We start from the raw sequence: 27,291 nt of genomic DNA on the forward strand, positions 1-27,291 counted from the left end.
TGTACCAACTCCAAGAGAATAATGTCACCTACCCAGCCACCAGCCCTGCTTTCCACAGTGCCTGAGTTTTTCCTTAGAAGTTTCCTATTCAAGCGTTTAGCCTGACCAGGGCTGACCTTGCTTAGCTTATTCGATGTAACAAGATCACTGCCTGAGGTGTGAAATGACACTGGAATGGAGGTCATGATCTTACGAAGAGCATCTCCTTCCTCTGCTGCAATGTCTCCTCCTGGCGCCCCAGCCCCAGCATCCGACTAATCAGGCAGAAACAAATGCACTGTGCTTCTAGCACACCACTTGCAGAATATAAAGATCTGTCCTTTTGGCTATTCAGTCATCTCAGTGACATAGATTTTTTTTAATGCATGTGAATTCCAAGATCAAACAGTTCCTTTTTTATGATTTTTTTTTTTTTGCCACTACTTCAACAGAAACAAAAAGTATTTTCTTTAGGTCTGTCTCTGTAAGATGCCAAAACAGATTAACAGACAGACAAACAGTGAGAAGCATTTTAGCAATGTGGACAGAACACCAAATCAATCATTCTGAATGAATAATACATTTAAGCAGTGATATGAATGGCAGAAAATTAATCTGCATCTACAGTGAAACTACCTGGAGCCATTTCAAGATAGAATATTCTGCAGAAAATACAGAAGGCACTTTTATTTTGGTATTTCAAATAAGAATGAATTTGTGGATGTGTCAATCTAGACATGGCTATGTATGTGCCACACTAGACAGGGCTGGTTCTGTGAATGGGCATTACTATGTACAGCTCTAAATCAAGCTGTGGAGAAATATACACCTTTTTATTTACAGGTCATAGAATAACACAGTATACAAACTGCATATACACAGAAAATACAATTATTTTCTGCAACATTCATTAATGACTTCTCATGTTAACTGCTCTGAGAAACTTTTTTTTGTAGGGAACCATGCGTTGTATAATGCTTTTATTGTGATGCAATAAAGAATGAGCTTGAGAAGCAAACTTAGCAGGATAAAGTTTGAGATAAATTATACCCACATTAAAAAAAAAAAGTATTGAAATTCAAGCATAGGTTTCACTGGCAGGCTTAATGGACAAAAGAAAGGAGGGGAAGTGCCCTTCTGCAGAGTTAAACCAGGCTTGGATCCATGGGGACATTTCAATGGTCTTGTTTATTTTTATCATTAAAACTAAGCTGACTTTTGAAGGGGAAGGAAAAACAAAAAGCCCCAAGGGCTGTTAACCTTTCTTCAGGAGCAAAAGGGAAGGTCATCAAAAGTTTTGTGACTCTTATGAGGAAATAAAGCAAAGGCAGATAGTGGAGGCTGTTCTGTGCTAAATAAAATGAGTGAAAGCTCCTGCACTTCTGCAGCCAGCAGGTTCTCACTGGAGGTGGAGGGGTCCTTGAGATGGCAGGAGCAGGCATGGAGAATTCAAGGAGGTAGCATTTTCTCCTTGAGAAGAGAGAAATGCATTGGAGGAATGGTTATTAAATGGTCAATATTGATGCACTTGCCTATAAAACTCTTCTTTGAGGAGTTCAGCTAAAGGCAGCGAAGCCAGCATGCAGACAAGGGGCTTCTGCAAAGGGAACAGCTCCTACTCCACTGTGGATGGTCAAATCCCTCTCTGTGATGGGATGATTTGTAGGAAAACCTAAAGAAGTACTTCAGTGTTTTCCCTCACATGCTGAGTCACAGTAACTTATGCTAAAGGAGAACACAAGGCTGTTGAGATGGGCAAAGATTTGTTTGCCCATGTCTGTCGAATGGTGATTAAATTCAGAAGGTAGTCACAGAGTAAATGAGAAGGAAACAGCCACCATTCATCAGCTGGTGGCCTTTGGATACAAATCCTGCTTTCAGAGTTCCTACAGCAGAAGGTTAAAAATGGTGCACTGCCTGGATTGCTGCAGATGTTTTGTGTTTTCCCATAAGTTCAGGCCAGCAGTGGGATAGATGACCAGGGTATACTCCTGCCCCTTTTCCTGAAACCAATTTAAATGGGTTTGAGAGGTTTAGAGTGGAAAACAGAAACCTTTGCAAGATTGAAGACTGATTTCCTCTCCTTAGGGGGAATCCCAAGAAGCAGAAGGGATACCAAAGAAGAGATGTGACCAGAGACACACAGCAATCCATTTCTCATAGGATACTGCACATTCCTGATTATCTTCAGGACTAGAAGTAGCAGACAAGGAGTAGTCTCTCTAGAAGTGAATTTTCAATGTCAAAAATAGTGCTCCTTTTCCCATTCTCTATACCTCTGACTCTTCTCTGCCTATCAGATGGAGAGCTGAGAATCCAAGCTAGCATATTTTTGAAAACGTGACTCAGAAAAGAGGAGAAACACAGCCTCTGCCAAGTGGCACAAGTTCATTCCTTTTCGATTATATTTAAACTACTAAACTCATGCAGATTACTTGAGATCAATTTTGCTCACCTTTTCAAATGGCTAAGAATTTGCATTAATGCTCAAAGAGTCTTCATAAAACTGACAAAGAAAGGAAAAAGCAACTTTAATGAAGAACCAGCAGGATTTCCTCTTTCCAATTTCTGCATCCTTCTAAAAGGATGCTATGAGAGAGAGAAAACAACCAAAGAAGTATAAAGTATATAATTCATACATTCTCAGGAAAATTAATTCCCCAGATATTTGTAAGGTCTGTAGCTTCTCTGGAATCTGACATGAACTATAGGGAGACAAAGGCATTTTAAAAAAAAAATCTCAGTCACTATCCTCAGGAGATCAAATGAGCACTAATCAGGAAGAATGTTTGGTTATTAAATGCATCATTGAGTCTTTTAAATATCACTCATTGGGTCATAAATTCCTATTAAATGTAGATAATCCATCGATGTCTCATGCAGATAGAAGGTAAAACAGTAAAAGACCTGTCAGCAATCCACCCCTGCACCTGAGGCCCTCCTTTCACACACTTAAAAACAGGTGATAATGCTGTCATCTTCTACTCCCAGTCACTGTACTATGGCTCACACAGTTCTTTCTCTGGATTTCACACCCTGTTCACCTATTTCTGTTTAGGCTCCTCTTTGCATTGATCATACTTTCCTGTCACCCTTGCTCTCTCCCACTCTTTAGGCAAATGGCTTTCCCAGGATGGGTATTGCTGACAACAACCTACCCACTACCACCTTTGCAAGCTGCCCTTTAATATTGCTTTTCACTGAATCATAGATTTACTTGGGTTGGGAGGGATCATAAAGATTATTTCATTTCAGCCCCACCCCCCATGCACCAGGACACCTTCCACTAGACCAGGCTTCTCAAAGCCCCTGGCCTTGAACATTTTATTTTGTCTCTTTTCAGGAATAACAAGCTTCTTTGGAAAAGGAATAACCAAAAGCATTAAAATGCAACCAGACTTCCTTACCATTGTTTCACCTAACCACGCTGGTGCATGTGCCCACCATATGGCTTGCTATCTCCAGCCTATTGTATTGCGAGAAAAGATAGTAAAGTCATCTGTAAGGGAAACCTCCAGCCTTGTTTAGAGTATAATTGTACTCATGCTTGTAAAAAGCTAGCTGCAGAGCAGATGGGAAATCTAGCTGGTTTCCTGGAGTGTGTAGGAGGCCATGAGTAGGTGGTAACTAACATTTGTAATGGAGTTTGGAGGCTTTTTAAAACATTATTACCATTATTTTGGACTCTACAGAAAGATTAAAAATCTTAACAGTTGCTAAGATTAATGCAAATTACCTACAGTTATATGCTTCCCACAAACAAATGCTACATCAAGAGTAAGAAATTACTGATCATCCTTTTCAGGCTAAAGTGGTTTTCTTTTCTGTCTCCAACAGGGCTTTGGCAAGATGATTTTAAAAATAGCTACAGCTTGGAATCCAGATTGCTTTCTTTGCCAGATTATAATGATCACTTCAGCCAGGGCTGGGTGAATTTCAAAATGCCTGGAGACTCAGTTCAGGACAGTGCCCTCCAGTCTGTGATATTTTTAGCAATGGGTAAACCCAAAAATTTGGGTGGTTATCCAGAGTTCATCTGTCCTGCCCAAATATCTACAGTCTGCAAAAATGGGCTGGAAAGTTTTCAAGGAAGATGGGTTTTGCACTATTTCCAGTACTGCCTATTTCTGCTCAGGTCAGGAATCCTAGGAGAAAATCCTCTTCATACTGGTTTGCTGTGAATCTGTTGCCAGTCATAGCTTAAAAGTGCAGATTCTGGCAAAGGAACTTGGAAAAGCATCTGGGAAAAAAATGAACCCTTCTGAAAGGCAGATCGATGGTACAGGGTTGGGTGGTGACCCAGATATATTCCTGTGTTGAGATTCAGCCCTACTTTTACCAAGAACAGTAAGAACTTGCATGACCAATCACAATGGAAGATCTGTTTCACTCCTTCCTATTAAAGTATCCCTCAGTAACCTTCTGTTACTGAGGTACTTCCAATTTAGATAGGAGAAAATTCCCTGAGGATTATAGCTGCCTAGCAGTTTGGGGTAGTTTGCTTTTCTTTCCTTCTATGCCAGACACTGCCAGTGATATAAAACTGTTTTGCAACACATAAGTGAGTATTAAATGTCTTTCAGGAAAAGAAACGCAAGTACCCAAAGCAATTAATAACTCTGAGATAAATTCATCCTTAGTTTAAGCTCAAACAATTTCTGTGAGGTTGCACCAGTGGGCAATCAGATTTAATCTAGATTTAATCTTTTGATTTCACACGAGAGTCCTGAATTTGTGTTAGGCCTCAACAATTAATTACCTCAGCTGGCTTTTGGGGTGAGACTGTAGATAGAGAGGGAAGGTGACAAAGGTCAGTGGTTATACAAAAGAGACACTCTGTAATAACTTATAAATAAATAACATTACCTTAGGTTCATCAAGAATGAGACTGAAATGCTCTGGCCATGGGAAAAGTCCAGTATGCCACATTTCAGGAGATTTTTAATGACAAATATCCAGCAGTTTTAGACATAACCTGCTGCTGGTCTTTGGGACACAAGCCCCAGAATCTCAAGAAAGCAAGCCTGCATTCTGGTTTTCTTCCAAATCTCACATACTTTTTAAATCTTGCACAAGTATTGAAGCATCATACTTTTTTTCCCAAACAGCACTTTCCCTAGCAATGCTTATCCCAGCAACTGTTAGACCAGCTTTTGCCCGGCTCTGTATCACAGCATCGTTGACAGCAGCAGGAAATTTCTTTGAGATAGCAATTCTCCAAGGGCTCAGGATTCACTTCTCAATTAGCCCTTATGCTGATTTGAATGCAAAACAAACCAGTGAGAGATTCCAAGTCAGAAATACAATTCAATAGGAAAAAAAGAGGAAAAAATAAAATACATACAACTGTACAAAAGAAAACCACTGACAGAATCAGAATACAACCTGACACCCCCCCTAGTTTGGGTGGTGGTAGCAGTCCAGATGAAGTGGTCTTGTTGAAGTAGTGATCCGGTAGAAAGCTCTGGTAGCTCTTGTCCTCTGGAAACCAGCAGGTAAGGGCTGTCTTGGTGTTCCAAATCTCAGATTTTATCTAGGTAGGAAATGTTTGGCTCCTCCCCCTGGCTGGAGCATCACACAATGGGATGATGTAATTTTATCAGTCATGCAGTGGGACTCAATGGCCCATTAACAGATGATATCTTCCTGGAGGAAGGATGGGTTGTGGAAAGATAAAGAACACTGCCCCACCTGGTTTTAACAGATGGCCCATTAGCAGAGAATATTTCCCACAGAGATAAGGATCACTGCCTCACCTGGTTTCAACAGAGGGTGATAGAACACATACTTTTGGGCACATCTTTACATTTTAACCTAGGACAGCCCTCTAATTGGCAGCAGCAGGGACTGATTTCTCACGAGAAACAACTTGGTTCAAGTCATGCCTTTGCCTGCTCTTTGCTCCTGCAGGAGTTTGCCAATAAATATATAGGCAGACCTCGGACCTCAGCACAGCAGGAATCTTTACAGCAGCACATATTTCTGGGCTTTGTTGTGAAGGCATAGACTTAGATTATTTTGTACCATGCTACTTCTTCTATTAGTGCTCATTTTGGACTGCACAAAGACACTTGGAATAATAACAGAAGCACAGCTGAACAATCTCCCTCCAACAAAATTCAAGTCAAACTCCTCAAGATCCAGTAAAAATGCGAGCACTTTGGTTTGGCATCTTTTTTTCCTTCCTGTTTTGAACTAATTTGTTCTCCCATATTTGGGCCAGGATTGGAAGCGAAAATATTTAAAAGCTCCAGACAATATTTTTACAGCATAAAATTTTGCCCCTTCAAGGTGTTAACTTTCCATGAGATCAGGGGAACTGTTGACTTTAATGGAGGTGACACTTCCGTCTTTTAGATTTTCAACTTTCATGGCTAATGTCCTTCAAGTTTGAGAATATGAGAGTGAGCATATCATGACCCATGTTGGAACCAAAATTAGTTTGGTATCATCTCTGAGAGTTCTCCCCATCCCCAGCTCTGAGTGTAGCACATTTCTGTGATGTATGCTCAGGCTAGCTTATTTGAAATGCAGTTGATGCCTAGAGCCAAAGTTTTCAGAGCTGATCTCCTGTCTAACTAAAAATTCATATATAAGCAGCCAGATTGGAAGCAAAAACGTAGCCACTGAGCTGGAAAATTTGGGTTCCAAATGAGTGACTTGCCTTTAAGCTGAAGATCAGTGACAAATGAAAGGCACACACCATCTATTTGTTTAGGCAAACAATGCCTTTGAAATGGAGACAATAACTTGCCCAGGGCACAGCCTCTAACATCAATTTGGAAGGATGAGCAACCCAGCCTTGGAGGTTTGCCCTTTCCTTGGTACTGTTTCAAGCTATAGAACACCTAAGCACATGTTGGTTGAACTTCAAGCAGATGCTGAAGCACTTTGCTGAATTCAGATTGTCAGGAAAACTGAGCTTGTTAATGTTGAGATCACTTGAGTGGTTTTTTCTTTTTCTGTTGGAATCTTTCACATTTAATTTGTTATGACAAGGGACATGAAGTATAGACTATTAAGTCTAATTAATGGTGCATGAAGTAACCTTGATAGGTGAGTGTGGAGGGAAGTGAAACTATTGGAGCATACACTGCTGCCTCACTCATCCTCCTTTCAGAGTGCAACGATTCCATACTTCTTAAAAGTTAGATATTTTGAGTTACCTTTTGACAGCAGATCTGCAGCATACACACCATGTTGCTCATCTACAGTATCATTCCTCTTCCAAGCCACAGCTCCACTTTCTGCAGCAGGCAATTTGGCAGAGATCCTTGTGGTCTGAAGCATCAACAGACAGTTGACAGATGCTCATGTCACTCTTCCCCCACTCTGAAGTAACCAGGAAAGTTTCCTACAGGAAAGGCAATCTGACAGGTCAGTGGTCTCGTGTAGTCTCCTGTAATCATTCCTCTTTCCTGTCCCAAGCCTGCTGGAAGACCTTTGTGAGGTGAAACTGCTGTCTGAGGTTTCTCCATCAGGCTCTGAATATCCACATGAAGCAGATATCGACTGTGTTGTACACAGACAAACACACAGAACACAACCAACACCAGCAAAGTGACAATTTAACACACACATTAAAAAATTAGCTCTCAAAAGAACCTGGTGAGGCAGAATTCAGACTTTTGCAGTGGAGAAAGGCAGAAGCAGAAAGGTTAAGGAATTTGCTCAAGGTTGCAGAAGAAGTAATTGTCAGTGCTGGGATTAAGATTTAGGAATTTATAACTCCTGGTCCTGTGCACAGGCCACTAGATCATCATCCGTGGCACTCCAGAGAACCAGACTGCTAATTCTTTCAGTAAAATGCTAAACCAAATGCTGTGACCTTTCCTGGAGTTATCAGATGAACTGCATTCTTAACTCCAGGTTACAGAGAGCAGTGGGGAATGGGAGGTGGGGATGTGACAGTGTGAGGAAGCAACAGACCAAAACCAGTATGTGCAATGCTTGTGTAAGGAGATTTTCCTCCACCCATTTGAAGAGTCTTTGCTATCTGACTGCAGCACAGGAGGGAGAATACAGCCCCTGATAGCAGTTTTGGGAGTATTTGCCACATTTTCATTTGAAGACACTATTCAGAAGATGCTATTTCAGAGATTGTACTGGGGGTATGGGCAACTTTATATCTTTCACAGGAAGTCAAAGCCTGTCCGTGAACTCGAGTACTTTGATAATATATAAATAAACTGTAATTCACTGTAACATATGTATGGAAATTTTTGAGAAAATCTCATATGTAAAATTCAGTAATCCAGCACACTTTTATTAGTAATATTATTAATATTACTATTCTGTGAACCTGTGGAACCTTGGTTTCAAGGAAACATGCCCACCTGCCTTCCCTCTTGGACTTGATCCTTTTTCTGTATTAGCCATTAGAAGGCAACACCTTCAAGATGTGACCAAGCCTGCAGGAGCACAAGCAGGGTTCCCAGCTCTGTGGCTACAACAGCCAATAATTGTGTGACTGTCTGGGAGAGGAGAGCTCTGTGGATGAGGGGCCTCCATGCTCAGAATCCCCTGCCCAGCCTGAGCTGCTGCTCAAGTGTCCTCCTGAAACAGACAGCTTTCTCATGCTCACAGAGCAGGGTTATGCTGCAAGAAGATGTTACCTATGCTTATGAGTTATTTTTGATCAGCAGTTCAGCAAGACCTCAAAGTGCTGCACCATAGCAGCAATTGCCACTGTGACTTTTTTTCCTGTGCCTCAGCCTTATCTCTTGTATTGGTTTGAAAGTAAAACCAGTGCGAGACTCCAAGTCAGTAATACAATTTAATAGGAGAAAAGAGAAAAAATAAAATACATGCAATAATATAAAAGAAACAACCACAAACACAGTCAGAAATACAACCTGACACCCTGTCAGTCAGGGTGTTGGTAGCAGTCCGTATAAATGGTGGCTGCAGTCCTCCTGGATGACGGATGTGGTTCCGTTGAAGCAGTGCTCCTGTAGAAGGTGCAGCTTTCTTCCGAAGATCCAGCGATGATGTGGAAAAGGTCCGACTTTCCTCTGGGATCCAGTAGAAAGGTCTGCCCTCGGGTCCCAAACCCCAGTTTTTTATCTAGGTAGGAAAGGCTTGGCTCCTGCCCCTGGCTGGGGCACCTCCCAATGGGATGATGTAATCTCATCAGTCACACAATAGGACTTAATGGCCCATTAACAGAATATATCTTCTGGAGGAAGGATGGGTTGTGAATAGATAACGATGATCATCCCCCAATCTTATCAGATGGCACATCAGCAGAGGATATCTCCCACAGAGATAAGGATCACCACCCCTCCCACATTTTAACAGATGGTGATAGAATACACATTTTTGCATTGTACCCCAGGACACTCTCTGGACCTCAGGCTGCTTCTCTTCAGTCGTTTTCATTCACATTTCACACAAGCACTGCAATGGAGATGGGACTTCTGTTTCTGATAAACAGAGAAACGTGCCTCTCTGGGTAGCCGGCACTAAGCAGGGGTTGAGCAGACATGACTTCCTATTCTGTCCAAATATGTTTCCAGAGGTGCTGAGCAAATTAAGGAAGAGCCATGTAGGATCTCAAATTGGAGCCTATGCACTATGCACTTTGCACTTCTGTTTTTACCTGCAAACCTTGAGCGTTTGCAGTGGTCTTGTCTGAAGGAGGAAGGGCTGGCCTGGGAGCAGTGACTTCCCTTTCAATAATCATCCTTGTGCTGCCTCTGACATTTAGCAAGAAATGTAATCCAAAACCTGAATTGCACAATTCTGTAAAACAGGGCACCTAAGGGGTCTCCTGCTGAAAGTAGAAACAATAGTACATTTAGCCAGTTCCCATTCCAAAGCTTTTCTGGATTGCTCTTGAGGCTGACACGTTTGAATGTCATGAGATGGGAAGGATTGCATGAGAGTTTTTTAAATGGAAACAATCCCTGACTTTGTGAAATCCATGGTAATTTCAATCGGGATGACTTTACAAGAGAGCACGGAGCAGTGTACGTGTGTGCGTGTGTGTCTGTGTATGTATGTCCTAATTTCTTTATATATACATATGTGTACAGAGCATAAAATTGCATATACTGGAAAGTTTAGTTCTGATACATGGTTGGTTTCCTCAAACCTTACATGTCATCTGAGCGAGCAAGACACTTGACAATCTCATGTCTCAAAGTCAGGCAGTTAATTCAGCCTATGTTACAGCTAAACACTTCTCTCTTTTCACTTGCCTGCTCTAAATATGAGCCCATGTGATTTGGTAATTTGCATAATATTTTCTGACAAGCTGACTCTGAAATCTTCTTGGGTGTTTTGCTTCTCTTGCAAAACAAAATGGGAGACAGTAACATCCAAGAGAATGAGTGTATCTATTTCCCTTGAATTCAGCAACTTCCAGCTCTTGGAGCTCAAGTTCCTCTGGAGGTAGCAGGTTCAGAAACTGTGCAGCTGCCAATTGGAGATGGAGGCAGTAGACCTCTAAAAGGATTTGGAATTACATCTAATGGGTCAACTTTCCAGCTTGCTGTTGAACCAACCAGAAGGTGCTTTGAGATGCTCCACTTCTCCAGACAGTGACTAAATGGGCCCACACCACCCATGTGTGACAGCCAGGAGAACCACACGAGCTGGGAGTTTAACTATGTGTTTTCTTTCCCTAAAATAACATTCAGTGATGCTGTGCATCCTGCAGACCTGGGAAAAAAAAAACAGATTTATCTTTGCTAGTATTATTTTTAAATTTTTTCTATGGATTATCTTTCCACAGATCCATAAGCCTTTGACAATTTGGTCCCAATGTAACTTGCCTATGAAGTCAATTAGCTCCTAAAACGACAACACATTAGAAAGAACTCAGAAGCTGATATAGAAATACCTTGTTTTATTAAGCCTGGCCAATTTTCTGTCAACAAAAATTATACTTCTGAAGTGATGTGGAACAAGAATCAAACGTGAAAGCATACAAGTATCCACTTTTGAGCCCTTGAACAGCTATAAGAATCCAATTCTTCTTGGTATTTCTGCTACACAGAATGAATTTTCATTACCTGAAGTATCTATTATCTAATGAATAAAAAACCCTGCATTATACATTAAAGTGTAGTATGAACAAAAGTGCTGGAAAACTTACATTACTTCATGGTGAATTTTTGTGGCAGAAATGGTACTTTTATCGACTTCTGCAGCATGGAACCACAGGAGAAATTAATTCCATGAATAAGCATGTGCTAATCAGGGAACACATCATTTTTTTCATCAGGATATCATGCTTCAGATCCTTGGTTGTGTTTGAGGAATGCTGTTCCCAAAATCTGGATGGTTCATAAGGAGTCCAAATTGAAGATAAAGAGATCAAAAATGTCATAAACTGACCAAAACACCAAGTCGAGGTTTAAAGATGTCAGGCCACCCCTGCTCTGGAAGGAAAGAATTGTACATTCATCCAGCTGTAAGAAAAAAATTCACATGGTATATGCTCTGGGGATCCTCCAAATTCTGGTACTTCCCTTATGGCTTTGGTCTTCCCTTTATAGCTCTGTAGAGGAACTTTTTTAAAAATGCGTGCCTTCATCTCCCAAGGAAAGAGGTAATCTTTTAAACCTTGAAAGATCTATCTGTTGCTTGAGCCTTTGAGGATCGTGTCCCACATCCATGTTGTGTTCTGCTCCCTTGGTAGCCAGTCACACCTTTCCTACTGGCTGCAAACTGGACAGGAGGGCTTGCCAACACATCTGAATTTACCATAAAGTGTGCCAGACTTAGTCTCAACTACTCCACTCCAGTTTTATACACTGGGAGGTAGAGCCAAGTACTCTCCAGCTATGCCTTTTCCTGGAAAGGCAGCCTTAATGGCAAGGTAGTCCTACAACCTACTAGGCTAAATACAGAGTTGGTTAGTAGCATGAAGTATTTTGGCCTCTGTGTCAGCTGTAAGAAATAAAAGCAATTTGGGTGTTTGGGGAATAGTGGCAACAGCTGAATTACACCTTGGACTAGACAATGAACAAACACAAAGGCAGAGAATGGCACACCTCCAACAGAAAGAGGAGTGGCTGGGTCATGGCTGGGTCAAGAGCTGTTAACCTCAGGTAGCAGATGTGCAAATGTGCATGGCGTAGTTAGCAGAAGCTCTGAAGAGATGTGAGTAGCCATAAAGAAGAATGAAACATTGTTTATAGAAACTAAAGAGCTGAGGCTGAATCTTCTGTGAAAATAAATTCATGAAGTTCCACTGGAGCACTAGTCATGAAGAGTGGGAGTTTGGCAGAGTGCCTGTGACTGTGGAAATAATTGACATTTTCAGTTAGATGGCCAGAACAAAACAAAACAAAAAAGTCCATTTGAACCGTCCAAAATCTCTTTCAAAACCTCTTTTCCCCTCTTTTCAGCAAGGCAAAAGGAAAGGTCAGTGTAGGGCCAGTTTCCTACCTGGGCTCCAAGGTTATTCCCCATACTGAGGAGGATGCAGGTGGTCAGAAGGTTGCTCCTTTTCACCTCCAAAGGTCTGTGGCTCAGGCCCTCCCTGCAGTAGGGATGGAGCATACTCAACCACCCTGACAGCAAGGAAAACCAGCTGGAGAGGCATGAAAAGCCCCATCCACTCTTTCTGCCAGGTGCTGTAAGTTCTGTGAAGGGATGCACAGGGGAACAAGGTCACTACAACCATGGAGAAGTGATCCAAAGAACAGGCATTCTTGGGTGACTGATTTTTGACCCAGTTCAGTCACATGAAGAAAAGCCTGGGAAGGGGTTCAGGCATGGGTTAGCACTTGAGAAAGAATCTGGTACAAGGTCAAGCCCTAGAGAGGTAGATGGGAAATGTTACTCTGTGGGATGGAGTGGATGCAAGATAATCTGAAACACTCAAGACAGTGTGGAGTGGGCAGAGATTCCTGGTTTTTGATTGTGGTGGAGAGGCAGAGAAAGGGGAAATTTTAAACATCAAAAAGCAAAGTGAGACTGAAATGGGTAAATACTCATCAGCTCAGACAAGATGAGAAGAATTGAGTGCTTTTCCTGAGAGCGTAGCTGAGTGTCAGGTGTTGGTCCAAATATTCAAGCATATTTTGCTCAGCATATTCAAATATTTTTAGCTTGAGTAAAAGAATTTCAACAGAAAAGACAGTCAGTATCCAAAGAGATTCTAATATTCAATAGAGAAGTTTCCTTTCAAAACTACAATACAGACAGAGAAGGTCCTGGAGCTCAGCATTCCCCTATCCCTAATATGTGTCCTCATACTTGCACGGCAAGTATGCATGTATTGCACTTATTGGATGTATTGCAAGTATGCATGATGCATTGGAGGGGAGAGGGAAGTGGATTTCTTTACCAATAAATACTCCAACTGTCAAAGATTCTGTCAAATCACAGAAACTGCAAAAGGAAAATCTCTGGGCTGAAAATGCTACTACAAGGTCCATTAAATGCATCTGTTTTTTAGATTTTTGTATTTCCTGAAAATATTTGCTGAATTGTGTTTTCCTGTCCTGACACTGAAATGGATTACTTGCTGATATAAGTATTTTCTGAGACTAGAAGCACTGTATATTTCAACTAAACATGTTTCAACATCAGCCACGTACAATAGAGCACCACGCCCCTGTGCCAAAGCACATACACAGATACCCAGCTTCTGTTGAAAATCATGTAAAGGAAAAAAGCACAGCCCTAATTTTGATTTCAGTGCCGTAACTCTGGCTACCTGGCCTCTGTTCAAAGCAGTGTCTTGTTGCACTTGTCTCTGCCTGGTAGTACAAGGCAGCTGCCCAGGGTATGGATGACAGTGGCACAGTCAGAAAACAGGGCCTGGAATTGTACGAATTCCTCCATTTCTTACTCCTCCTGCCAAATCTTGGTAATTCAGATTATCATAAATGACTTCTTCCTAGGGAGTGCTGAAAACCCTCTCCAGCAAATATGATTTTGAACATTACAATCTGGTTTTATTTAGCTTAATGAAATTTTTTAATGGTTTTCAGCAGAAAAGCAAACACAAATAAGCTCTCAGTCTCTTCAAAATCCTCCTCAAATCCAAGTCTATGCAACCTTAATTAGCAGCAATATATAATAGCAGTGATTTAGAGCCTGTTGTGATTTTGTCCACACCATTGTAAAGAACACAGTACACTAGGGACCTAATCCTAGCCAAAGGATGCCTAGTAACACCATCTCATTTCCCAAGCCAGGCTAAATGAAACCTGGATTTTCTGTCATAGATAAGTAGCAAAATGGATCTTAAATATTAGGGCCTCCCTTTCAATGAATCAAGTCTTGATAAAGAATAATCAGGTCCCATGAGTTTCTGTGATGGTCTTTTTTTTTCTGTTTCCCTAGTGCCAGAAATGATCATTCAACATTGAAGTAGAGAGACCAGAGAACTTTTACAGCCCATGCCTGCCAGAGGCTCCACTCCCAGCTTGAGCTGGGTGGCACTTAGACCACTTCAGAGACCTGCTTCTGTCTTACACCACATGTGGTGCCATGTAAATCCTCTTCCAAACTCCCAGTACTCTCCTTCTGCTCCCACAGTCTGCTCTGAAGAGCAGGAGCATCCACAGAGGAATCTTGTTTCTGTGGCACGATCCTGTTTTTACCAGTGTGATAATTAAGATGGCAAGTCCTGGTTTTCAAAAAAAACCACCAAAAAAACCAAAAAAGCAAAAAACCAAAAAATATCACTGACTTGAAATGTAGCCATTTAAAAAAATAAAAAACCTGTTTATTTCCTGTCTCCTACTCAGATCACTCTGAAAATGAAACACGATGCAAGCACAAAAAGTTATTATGTGACTTGCAGCCTCCAGCTATTCTGACTTCACTGGATGCCTTACAAGCATCTATTGTTCTTGGAAATAGTCTGAGATGCGCTTTCCAGAGAGATTATTATATATTCTTGCTACAAGGAGGGAAAAATGTTCTGATACTGTGTCATGTCATTCCTTTAGTGGCATTTGGATGCAATATACTGTGGAAGTGTGAGAGGGAAGAAAACAAACCTGTTATATGACTAGTGGTGCTGAACCACATATACTATGGACTCAAGAGCCTGTATTTGGCTTATGGCTCGCTGACTCCACCTCCATGCTCCTTGCCAGCTCTCAGTAGCTGCACCCTCCATAGTAGTAAACCTTTCCAATGCAAAAGCCCCTTTACTGATTGCAGAAGATAAATCCTTCCTTACCTGCCTCCCCTCTGCAGCTGCACTTGCATCCTCATGGCTGACTATATCTCCACCTGTAAAGCTGCTCCTGCAAAGGCGAGCCCTTGGCTGTCACTGTGCTCTGGCAAACCCCGGGAGAGGGGCAGAAGCTTTTGTGCAGACCTCACTAAGGCCTGATTTCAGCCTTCTGTTTGTGATGGGGTGGGTTGCTGATGTGGTTGGCCTGTATGTGGGAATATGTAGGAGATGCTGCCAATGGGAAACTCTCTGAAAGCTCATGCAGAGCATTTCGTCCACACAGCCAGCCATTAATTTGCTCTGAGAAACGGTATCCAAATATTTAAAAATGGGCTGTGACTGCATGCCACAAGATCCAGCACTATGATAAGCCAATTTCAATGACCTTGAAAGAATAAGGTTTGATCCCTCATAATGCTGTGGGTTGTTGATTTAAAAACAAGCTTTCACACCTGCTAGACCTAAAGATGGAACAATTTTCCTTTTTGGAACTGGCTTTTGGGAAAAGGAAAAAAAATCCCCAAAGAAGGTGGGCATTATCTTGGTTGAGTAGGGCCAGGAGCTAGATCCAGTGCTAGATTGTGGTGAGAGCAAAGGCTTGCTCCCCACCTCCCTGATGATTCTCACAAACAACACACAACTGTATTTCCAATGGTTGAAATGGGCAACTAGACAGCACCATTCCATAGTGTTATTGAAAGCAGTAGGGCAGGAAAAAGGCAGCAAACAGCAGGAGACAGGGCTCCTTTCTCCATCACATGAGAACTTCAGCTGTTTGTACTAGATCCCACCTCTCCCATGCATCCTGTTTAGAGATGGGCGGTAGGATGCTCATGGCAGTGATCCTGGTCCAGGCTTGTGTTCATAGGATGGATGAGGAAATGCTACAGGCTCCTCCTTCCTGGTTAGATTGAATCTAGAGAAGAGATAGCACATATTGTATCATAGTGGATTATGATTTAACCAGCAGGTCATGCTGAGATTTTATATTCTGGATAATAGCTAAATGCTTTTCAGGTCTTGTAGTCTCATACAGAGCAGAGGTGGAAAGTGAAAAACAAGATAGCAGCAAAACACAGCAAGAAAAATCACAGTCTATAATATAATAAGAGCAACTCTCCCTCAGATTTTGTTTTTGTGTTTCTTTTAGGCCATAGGTTGCAGAAGAGCTTGTTATAATGTTCGCTCAGCTCTGGTATGATGTTTCAGTTATGGCACTGTCCTCCAATGACTCTCCCAAAAGGATTCACTTGAGGAAATCTTAACAGGCTCCTACAGGAGAACAGTCAGACAGAGAGGGAAAGTGAACCAGACCAAAGAGGATAGGGAAGCGTGGAGTGGGTCTTGCCAAACCTGTGTGTGAGAAACTTCAGCAAATATCTATTTATTCTGCCCATGTGAATCGCAAGACACAGCACCCTGTGAGGGTGGGGGTGTGGTTGGCAGCTGTTGGGGAGAGATGATGACTTTAAAGCTAAAACATTTGTATCAAAGCAAAGGCACTGAAACCGAGGCAGGAGTTACGCCCTTGTTTATCTCAGCTCAATCTCAAATGAGAAAGCCAAGAGCACGATAACCCAGTGCCTCCCTTAGAGACTGTTCAGAGAGGGGGATTATAAAATAAAATAAAATAAAATAAAATAAAATAAAATAAAATAAAATAATAAAATAAAATAATAAAATAAAATAAAATAAGTAAAATAAAATAAATTAAAATAAAATAAAATAAAATAAAATAATAAAATAAAATAATAAAATAAAATAAGTAAAATAAAATAAATTAAAATAAAATAAAATAAAATAAAATAATAAAATAAAATAAAATAAGTAAAATAAAATAAAATAAAATAAAATAAAATAAAATAAAATAAAATAATAAAATAAAATCCAGACCATGAAAAGAACAGAGAGACAAGCGGGTCTAGCGTAACTGAGTGGGAGGAATGAGTGGCCTGATTTGTTTCCTCCAACAGACTGTTTCCCCCATTTCTGCATGGATGTCTTGAAGACAAAGTAACCCATGTCTCCCATCCCAGGGTGTTTGTGGTAGGATGAAAACCATCAACCCGCAGCACTACAGAGTACAGGGTTCAAAACACTTTATATAAAATGTCTTGAAAAGCCTGTATGGACACTCCAAACCGATCTGCATCACCAATAAGACATTATCAATTTTTATAGCTTCTCTTCTAAGACAAAAGGCCATAAAATGGTCCCTCACAGCACCCCTGTGAGATCAGCAGACATTATAATATTTATTTTATTGAAATAGGAATAAGCAGGGAGAGGGCATGGGCCACTTCAGAATTCATGTCCATGCGATAATTAGATGCCACAAACATAATGAGGAAAAATGACAGGAAGTAAAGGACCTACACCAGTGCTTTAAAACTTAAAGTGGCTGGGCAAAATGTTTTGGTTTTTTTCTGCAAGTCTCTGACAGAGCAGAGATATCCCATATCCAAAAGACTTTTCCCGAAAGAGGTTATGCTAACAGCAGCCTACTAACACAAGCAAGCCCATCAGTATTGACAAGAGATTGCAGCCTTCTACCCTGGCTAAGTGATCACTGTTATGAACGATGTTCTATTTTTTCCAATTTATCAAGCAACAAGATTAAATTTAATAGTAAGTTTTTAATAGTAACAAAATGAATACAATCAAAGTATTGGAGATGACAATTAAAGTATTGGAGATGAAACAAAGTGCATATATTTAAGAATATACAAAATTTGGCAGTAAGTAATTTAGTATAATTGAGGTTCGTATAAAGCATAAGCAAAACCAACCGGGGAGGGCCCCCCCCAGCGCCCCCCCCCCAACCAGGGATACGGGGGGTGGCTCGCCATTCCTCACGTATCAAAGCATCCAGGCTAACAATCCCACTTATATACTGTAGGCTACAGAAATTTCTAAAAAACTCCTCCTAGTTTCTATTCCTAAAATCTACGTCACTATGTGTACAGCGCATGCTCTACTAATAGTTTAGGGGGTCTCTCATCCTTTTGAGGGTCTTATTTCCGATGAAGGCTCATCGTCTTCCTCAGCGACCGAGGTGTGACCTGCAGGTAGCGCAGGCGCACTGTGTGACTGAGCAGATGTTTTTCATAACAAGACTTTAATTGAGTCCTATGCTTGGAATCGTCCCATTTTTGCCCATTTCAAGGTCAAAACTTTCTATTTCTAGATGCTGCTTGTCAGACCTACGTTCTTCTACTATTCTTGTTTGACTTTCTTCCAACCTCCTTCTTCGACTCCCAACATCTGGAAGATGTCCTTTGCCCTGTCTCACCCATCTCCCCCCTCACTCTGTAACAATTGTCTTCTATTGATCTAAACACAATTTTGTTAATATAGTTACAACTTAATTAGCACAAATCACATTTATCACATCACTGATCCAAGTCTCCCTTTCCCAGGTGGCAACGACCACTACTCTACATTAGATATGACATTTCTGAGTTATTTTCACCCCACCCATGCTGTACTGAGAGTCAAGAGGCACAAATGAGCTTCGTCATCCAAAATGTAGGACCTTTAATGGACTAAGCCCCTTGCTGTTACTCTGACACAATGCAAAATTAAGCTTCACCTGAGATTCAATGGCAAGAGAGGTGAAAGGAGGATGACCGAGGTATCTTTACAATGAAAGTCTCCTTTTGCTTTGAGGTACTTTGGAGCTGAAGGAGGGCATGAATATTCCCAAATATTTTAATTAAAATTCTTACTATTGTATGAGTCAGGTAGAGGAGTTTATAGCCTGCCGTGCTGAAACTGAAGGTTATTGGCTTGTGAGTAGTTAAGGGGTCTCAGAGACATAGGAGTAAGAATTAAGCTCAGCAAGCCATTTGCAACTAATATTTTTATATTAATTTCACCTTTGTCTGACAACTCTCTATAAACAGAATGCAACATTCTCTAATTCATTCATTATTTAGGTTCAATAGTAACATCAGCAAATAATGTCTTCCCTGTAGAGTAGTTCATTATAAATGATAATATGCAATATATGCTATATTCATCTATTTCCCTTTCTATTCCCTGGTAAGGGGAATTAGGTAACAAAACGGTACAGTGTAAATTTTACAAGAATATAAACTATTCAGAATTCACCTATGGTCAGTACATTAAAAAACATGTACTGTTTAAAATTCACTTCACAAGCCCCCATTCTTGTAGAGTTTGAATATACAAATAAATATAGTCAAACACAGAAGGACTGCTGAACTCAGTCAAATCAAAATTAACTTAAAATTATTACATACGTTTTTTCTTCATTTTCCTACTCAGTCCACTGTGCTAAGTAGCAAGAAAGTATTACACACAGCAACTTCAAGTCCAGAGTAGTCTCATGAATACTCTCTCTTTTTCCAAATTCCAGACTCTCAAGGCATGTCAGCAAAGTGTGGCCTGCCCACCTGAAATTCAGTCTCTGCCTTACCTACACAAGCCACCCTATCTACTGTGAGGATGGATGTGTCCTACCATGTGGTCCATGCTAATATGTGCCTGGAGACTGAAAGTGAGCTTGGGAAACCTGTGGCTTTCCAAACAGTTATGACATATACTCTGCACTCTTAGGCTCACTCACACTGCAGATCAAAAATTCCCATGTGAACTATGTCATCTACCCAAGCCCACAGTTGGGCACCAGGGTGCTACTAAGGCTTTTTTAGCTACAAGGAAATATTTAGCAGGGCAAGGTCTTTACTGCACAGACCTAAAAAGGCCGAATCTTCTTCTAAGATGCAAATTTATATGACCATTTTGCTCCAAAGGACTCTTGAAGTAAAAGCACTTATTGTGGATAAATATTGTATATTCTCAGCTGTAATTTGTACAATTGTTCCGCTGCCTTGAGAGCTTGAGACAGAAGGTAGCAAAAAGAGAGGAATATAAAGAGTAGTACTTTTTTTCCAAAAGAACTATGCTTTTGAAATTAGTCACACAGATCCTAATCCAGTACCTGTACTACCTCTGCTGAAAGTCAGAGATTTTGTTTTGTTGAATGACTTGAATGACAGGCTGCTTTTTTTTAAATCAAAGCAAAACCGTGTAGTGGTCTCCAGCACGGCCCAGCACCTGTGTAATTATGACCACAGGACATCAGTTTTTTCCACTGCTGTAGAATAATGTAATTTCATAGACAGATTCAGATCCTTTGTGCTTCAGAGGAATAATGACTGCTCGCTGGAGGCTGTATCTCACACACCTTGGACAGATGAGCTATCCCCATTGGTTTCAGGCTGTCACCGTAAGTTCCTCCACCTCCTCGTAGGGTTTGCATCAGCACATGTGCTCCAAGTGTGTTTGCTGGGTGAAGCTAAAGATCAGAAGTGGCAGTCATGGCAGAGCTGTCTGCACACGCCACTTTGGGGAGGAAGTGTTGGAGTGGAGATGTCAAAAAGTGATGAGCCTTACAAATATTTTTATCTCACGCTCCACTACAAGCTTTGCTTCTTGTGGCGGAATGCTGGCACAATGGAGATTCTTTCATATTAACTCCAAGAAGCTTGCATGACAGAAGTCTTTGTTGCCGTGTGAGCTATCAAAGCTCTCTCTGTGTTTAAAAAAGAGCGTTACAAAATTTTTAGTGTTGTTGAGTTGCTTGGGTTCATTCACTCATTCCCCTGCTCTTGTGGCCCTTTGAATTCTCTTTCCACCAAAACATTCAGGCTTAATATTCCCAAAATAGCTGTCAGCAGGAAATGTTAGGAGTTCTCAGTCTGAGAAATAACAGGGCAGTCTGTTGATCTGAACCACCAAGGGTGAGATTTTCAGTCTGTGTGTTGCTTAAGAGGAGGAGGGAGAGACAGTGGTGAAACAGGCGCCTCTTCCAGCAGCTCCCTGAGGGGTTTGCAGCAGCGTTCGTGAGGGTGGAGGTGGCTGCAAACCCTCACAAGTCACTCACTGTGGCTCTCAAGCATAGTGTGAGACATGTAAACTGTGCACTCGTTATCAGCAGAAAGTGCTCTGCACCTCCTGAACAAAAATATATAAGCTAACAAATAGGAACTGAGACCAGCTCATTCTTGGATTCTACGGTGTGGTGGGTTGACTTAGGAAGAGGAGACTCAGGGGAGATTCTTCCTAAGGGAGTTTCCTCTCTGGGGGTTGGGATACCTGCAACAGCCAATTAGAGGGGGTTGGTTCGCTTCGTGAACACACATTTTGAGGGGGGTGGTCCGGAACTGGCCCTCTTTGTCTTCCGGCGGCTGAGCAGGTAACACCAACCTGAGCTTCCCTCTCCCCCGTGCGGGGGGGGGGGGAGGCTCGGGAGGCCGCTTGGGCCCCGTTTGCCAACGAGGGGGACCCGATGGCCGGGGGGAGAAAAAGTTGTGTGATGAGACCTTCACGGCTTCCTCCTCCACGGGCCTGCGGCTCTGGCGTGGGGGGAGGCCGACTCTTGCTGCTGCCGGACGGGCCGGGCCTGCCCGGGTGGCCATGAGCAGTGTGGGGCTGCAGCCCAGCCCCAGAAAGGCTGATTAACACCTCGGCTGCCCCCCCCCAGCACAGCCTGAGCCTGGCCCAACTCTTGTAGTTGTGTTAAACTTTAACTCTTTAGTGTTCAGATAAGATTTGCAAAGCCTCCAGCCTTTCCTTTGAATATGAAAGGGAATAAGAAGATTTCTGAAGTCAGTGATGTAAGAGCTAAGTTTTTAAGATGGAAAGAGAATGAGAAGATGCTGAAATGGCTGAAAATATTTTTGTGAAATTGTAGGAATGAACTGATGTACTGAATATTCCTATAAACCATGGAAAGAGACATGGGGGGATGAAAATGTTCCATTTAATAGATGATTTGACTAAAGAGCACCTGTGTTGAGAATTTCTGTCCTGAGAAAAGAAGGGGATTTTGGTTTTCTGAAGATAAAGCCTGAGCAGAGAAAAAAGGACAGAGAGAATCTTTGCGGTTGAACATTTCATTCTTAAAAGTAATACCCCATGGAGCAGACATGGCCCACATCTACAACTTTGGGACAGCTGTAGAGGTGGGAGGAGCGTCACGGTTGCAGGTTCTCGGGCGGATGCAAACCGTGAAAAATAAAACCACAAGAGAACTGTCTTTTTCCTTCTTGTGGGAAAAATCCCTACAGCTTCAACAAGAAGAGGCTTCTCTCTCCAGAAGTGAACTGAGAAAGACTAAATTGGGCACTGACCGAAGTATTTGTTATATGTTTGTTTTGTTATGAAGATTGGGAGAGGGAGGGAAGGAGTGATCTAAAAAATCTTATTCTGAATTTTTTTTTTTTCCTTTCTTTTTGTTTGTGTAGTTAATAAATTTTCTTTTATACTCTCTCAAGTTTTAGGCCTGCCTTGCTCTTTTGCTCCTGGTTCTGTCTCACAACAAGAAAAATAAGTTTATTCAAATTGGCAACTCAAACTCAAGACATTAATTTGGTGCATTGGCCGGGAAAGTCAAAATTAAACCAAGACATACGGGCAGCTTGCTTCAGTACCCACTGGCACTAGAGAAAATACTCTTTTGGACTTCACCATGTCTTGGAATAAGCCTTGAATATTCCTTTGTCTCTTTTGCTTTGGAAAATAACTAGTGGCATCTGATCTTTACTTGTCAGCAAATCTGCTTTTCCCATGTGCTCTTGGAGTTACTCTCAGTCCTTCAGAGTTTCTGAACCAATGAGTATGGCAAAAGCATCTCATCCCTTGACTTAGCTCACTCTGTTCCTCCAGCAAAAAAGGTGCTTGCCATAAAAAGTCTTCTGCAAAACTGAAAAATTTTGCATTTTGAATCTGAATAAATGTTTCTTCATTTTCCATCCACACAGTTCACCATTCCCAACTCATGGCAGAGATACAGTTAAAAAGCAGTGAATGGGGCAGGAGCAAGCTGCCAGCTGCTCTGCAGTCCAGGGATTGAGGTGCCATCTGTAGTCTCAGAGTCGTACTCAGACATGGTGCTAGCTGGCACCTTAAAATCTCTCCTCCCACTGAGGCTGTGGTGTTACGTCTGTCAGTGTTTACAAGGTGCTGTCACACTCCAATGCAGTGTACCTGAAAAAACCTAACCTTATAGATTTGTGCTGTGACCCACTACAAGCTTCTGGAAATAAAGCTATTCCCAGTTATTATCTTGGCACGGTTTCACTCCTTGCCGCAAATGCTTCCCACATTTCTGAGCATAACAGTCACCTCTCATGCACCCCGTCACCTTACTGAAACCAGACACAGGTCAGATATGGCAACGATTAACATGATGCATTCCCTTTCCCAGACTTAGCACCTCAGCCAGAGCAAGAAGCATTCAGTTGCCTGCCAGAGCTGAGTTAATAAGAGGGGAGATTGCAAGACAGTCAGATAGCAGTCAGCTCAGCAGAGGAAGGAACAGACTGTGCATGAGTCATTGTGTGCCTGATAATAGATGTTTCCAGCTTCATGAGGAATGTAGGAGAGGACAGACATCATGCTATGCCCCAGAGAAAACAGAGTGAGAGGTACATAAACACCTCAGCAAAAAACTCTGAGAGTGCTTACAGTCATCACTGACTTGGTTTATTAGGTGAGCCCCAAGATCACTCATGGCTGTATCCCCCTTGGTAGGGCAAAGCAGCATTCTGTATCTCATTCGTGGATGGGAGCATGTTCAGAGCACAATACTGGACTTCCAGGCACTTTCCTCTACCCTGCTTTCCCTAGCTGGGGTATAAAGTTTCTCCGGATGAGTGAGCAGCAAGGCTCCTGCTGACTGTGTGTACATCTTAATGATCATGCACAATGGTAACTAGGTGTACATACATTGCAGAAAATCATCTTTGTTAATTAGAGAAGGACGTTAGACATCAACAATGCTATTTTCTGCTGAAACTTTCCCAGTATATACAACAGAAATTTAGTTATGCTAGGCATATCAGATTCAAGAAGGTAATGTAACCTGTTACATATTCATAAGGGGCTAATCTTGCAAGGAGTAGACATTCCTCCTCAGAGGCCTTGCTACAAGGGCTTTATACAGGGGAGGACCATGGCCAAGTGCAGTGGCAGTGGCCAGGAAGAGCTCACCCGTGGCAGAAAACAGGACTGCCCACAGCTTGGGCAGGACAGGCACCCCACACCACTAGGAAAACCCTACTGACATTAGTGACATCCAGGCTCTGTGAACACCCACATAAACCATCATCACTTGTATGGGAGTTGATCACAGGTGTGGGCCAGATATCCTATGCTTGCTCTTGAGCAAGTCATGTTTCTGTGCCCTAAGAGCAGGAGCAACTCAGTGAAGATGTATCATCATTTGTCCATACTGAAGGAGATTCCCACTAATTCTTCCTTCTGAAGGATCCAGATGCGTAGAGAGAAACAGAATTAAGTGGTACCAGATATCTCATTCATCACAGAGCACTCTAAGGAACTTAGAGATCCCAGAGCAGAGGAAGCTGAAGTGCATAAGTTTGGATTGAGCCCAAGAAAGAAATACTACTTGTGTGAAGTGTTTCTCCAGGTGTTGAAAAGAAAGAGCTTTTGAAAACAGCAGCTAATATCTGGATATTCCCTCAATTGCTGCCATCTGAGTCCTTCCAAAAGAAATACCAGGTGAAATCACCTCCAGTAGACAATCCCTGGAGAAGACAGAGAAATAGTCTGCTCCATACCACCCAAGACGAGCCAGAAGGGAGCAAGGATTATTCTTGCAACATCTATCCCCCTCTGCTCCCTCCAAGAGTTTGTCCCCCTCTCACTGTGCTCACTGGATCCACCCCCAGTTTGTGACCTGCATCCACCTCTGCCTCTCCAGAAACTCCTACGTTTCTTTGGAAATGGTGCCATTAAACAGCAGCACCGAGATGGGTGAATTACCTCAGCTCTGTATTGGGATGAAAGAGCCTGAAGCATCATAGTCCACTTGCCAGGCTTGGCTCAGAGCATGGTATTACAGATTTCCCAGAAGTTACTTCTGGAGATCAGAAGGGCTGGAGAGCTGAGGAGACCAAGAAATTGCTGTTTCTTACAGGACCACTCTTCCCACAGCATACCAAGAAAAAAGCAGTATTTATAGCTTGTGGGACACAGTGTCAAGGTCATCTGGGGTCTGGCTTGTACTCAGCCTGCCCATAGCTTCTTTCCCTGGTCAAAAAGCCCTGAAAAGCCGGAGGAATCCAGCCAGGGCTGTGCTGCAGAGGTACAACCCAGGCGCTGGAAACCTACACAGATGGTGTCTTTGGAGAGCAGGTTGTATCTGCATGCAAGCTGAGCAATGAAAGGAAACGTCCCTGCTTGGGGTCTGGTGGACTCATTGTATTGCCAGTCATTATTCCCTCTGACTTTGTTTCTGCTCCCAGGTTCATATATCCAATATTAATGAGGCATTTATACTCCATCATGGAGCTCTCTAAGAACATAAATTTACTCCTAATGGAGTATACTGTTAAATTAATTAATATAATTTTAACTTTTGTTTTGGGGGGGGGGGGAGGGATGATGTCTAGCAGGGCTTTTTTTTCTCCCCTCTGGAGCAATACAGCAAACAGCAGCAGGTTGGATATTTTGTGCTGCCCACAGTCTGGTTAATCAGCACGGCTGGCTCTAAGTAAGCAGGAGCATGTGCTTGCATAATATATAATGTGTTTCTCAGAATACTCTGGGAATATGGGTGACATCCGAAGTGACAAGTGTATCGGTGACACTGGGACAAAGAGAAATTGATTGTGAGCTGGTGAAAACCACAAAAGGAAATACATTTTCCACCTTAATGGTCGTTCCTGAGTCAAATGTCCAAGCCACAGAGTTTGCTGACCTGCAGCATTTGTTTTCACAGATGCTAAAACACAATCCTAACCAAACGCATCGTGTCTCACACAGGTGGTGGCTGCCACTGGACCACCGTGGTGGGTGCTTGTCACCCCTACACAGAGATGAAGAGCCATTACATCAGTTCATCCCATGTGCTGCTCTAAATGCTGAAGAACTATGAGTCTTAGGAAGAAATAACAGGAGTAAAGACTCTTCTCGGAGGAGCTGAGCTGGAAAGAAAACTCAGGCTCAAGAGGGTTTATTTCATGTAAGCAAATAATAAAGAAAACCCCCCATTTGTGTGCATGCACTGTGGTAGGAGCAGAAAACAATATGGACTAAGAGTCATATCTGGCCACAACAATGCAGAGATTTTAAAACACACAGGCACACAAGATCATGTGTTCATAGACCCAAGCTGGAGATTCTCCTGGCAGGGATACTGTCAGGGATGTGCAAAATTATTTCCTTTCAGTTTTGCATTATGACCTTGCGGGTCTTTAACACGAGGATTTCAATAATGTTATCTAGTGAGGAAAAGAAAGTGGAAAGTTCAAACAGGCTCAAATATCACAGATGATTTCTACTCTGCTTGCCAAGACTCTCACTCTTGCAGCATGCTCCTCCAGAAGGCAGCAGCAGCCAGTTTTGTGAATCTGATTTGGGGGGGTTTAGAGGTGGGGACAAAGGATCATCTGTGCATCTTTTCAGTACGAAGCCTGCTACTAACTGCCTGCTCAGGATGTTATCATTGCTCTCACAGGAGGCATGCCTGGACTACAGAGGAAGCATGAATTGCATGAATTCTGCCCAGCACCCGGGTATTCAATACTCTTAAGTGCTAATATTTACTGTGCATAATTGTATCACAGCAGTGGACACTGGACATCCCAGCAGCTGTGCAGGGACTATTTGGAGACACAGCTCTTAAAGGCAGGGAAGAGTTTTGAGATTGAAGGACACACATTTTGGAACAGATAGGTCAGTGCACAAATAATTTCACCATATACTGTCATTAGATTTAAGAGATGGTGGCAATTTCATCCACCTATCACACATATTCAGCACTCTCTAAAGAGTTATTTGATGTTTAAATGGAGTTAAATACTTCTTTATAGCTGTGATGACTTCTTGTTTCCTCCCCCCTTTGTTTTTTTTGTTTTTTCTTTAACAGAATGGTGCTTTTTGAACTATGACTCATTGCAAGACGTGGAGCTGGTGGAAACTAGTGAAGGAGTAACAGAAATCAGCATGAGCCCTGCTGGGGAATGCACGTGGTCTCAACATGGAGAGCAAACCACATGAGACAATGCCATTATTCTCTCCTGTCTCCATCAGCTCCGACTGTGGGGTCTGCTCCTCCTGCTGAGGACTTTGGCCAAAATCCCAGACACGTGGTAGCTGCTGGGGGG

The 27,291-nt window shown here is 42.1% G+C and overlaps 2 long non-coding RNA genes across 2 annotated transcripts in view; one reads left to right on the forward strand and one right to left on the reverse strand.

Annotated features, from left to right (window-relative positions):
• LOC148225183 (uncharacterized) overlaps window positions 1-27,291 on the forward strand; it is a 97,822-nt gene extending 70,531 nt beyond the window's left edge. The window contains exons 4-5 of the long non-coding RNA XR_015804043.1: window positions 25,949-26,147; window positions 27,054-27,291. This is a non-coding gene — a long non-coding RNA (uncharacterized LOC148225183). The remainder of the gene's footprint in view (window positions 1-25,948; window positions 26,148-27,053) is intronic.
• LOC148225184 (uncharacterized) lies at window positions 8,742-16,784 on the reverse strand. The gene is made up of 2 exons (XR_015804045.1): window positions 11,081-16,784; window positions 8,742-10,644 (listed from the first exon to the last, which is right to left on the reverse strand). It is a non-coding gene; the product is annotated as an uncharacterized LOC148225184 (long non-coding RNA).

This window comes from Sturnus vulgaris, chromosome 1 (genome assembly GCF_052056855.1).
Source record: "Sturnus vulgaris isolate bStuVul1 chromosome 1, bStuVul1.hap1, whole genome shotgun sequence".
NCBI lineage: Eukaryota > Metazoa > Chordata > Aves > Passeriformes > Sturnidae > Sturnus > Sturnus vulgaris.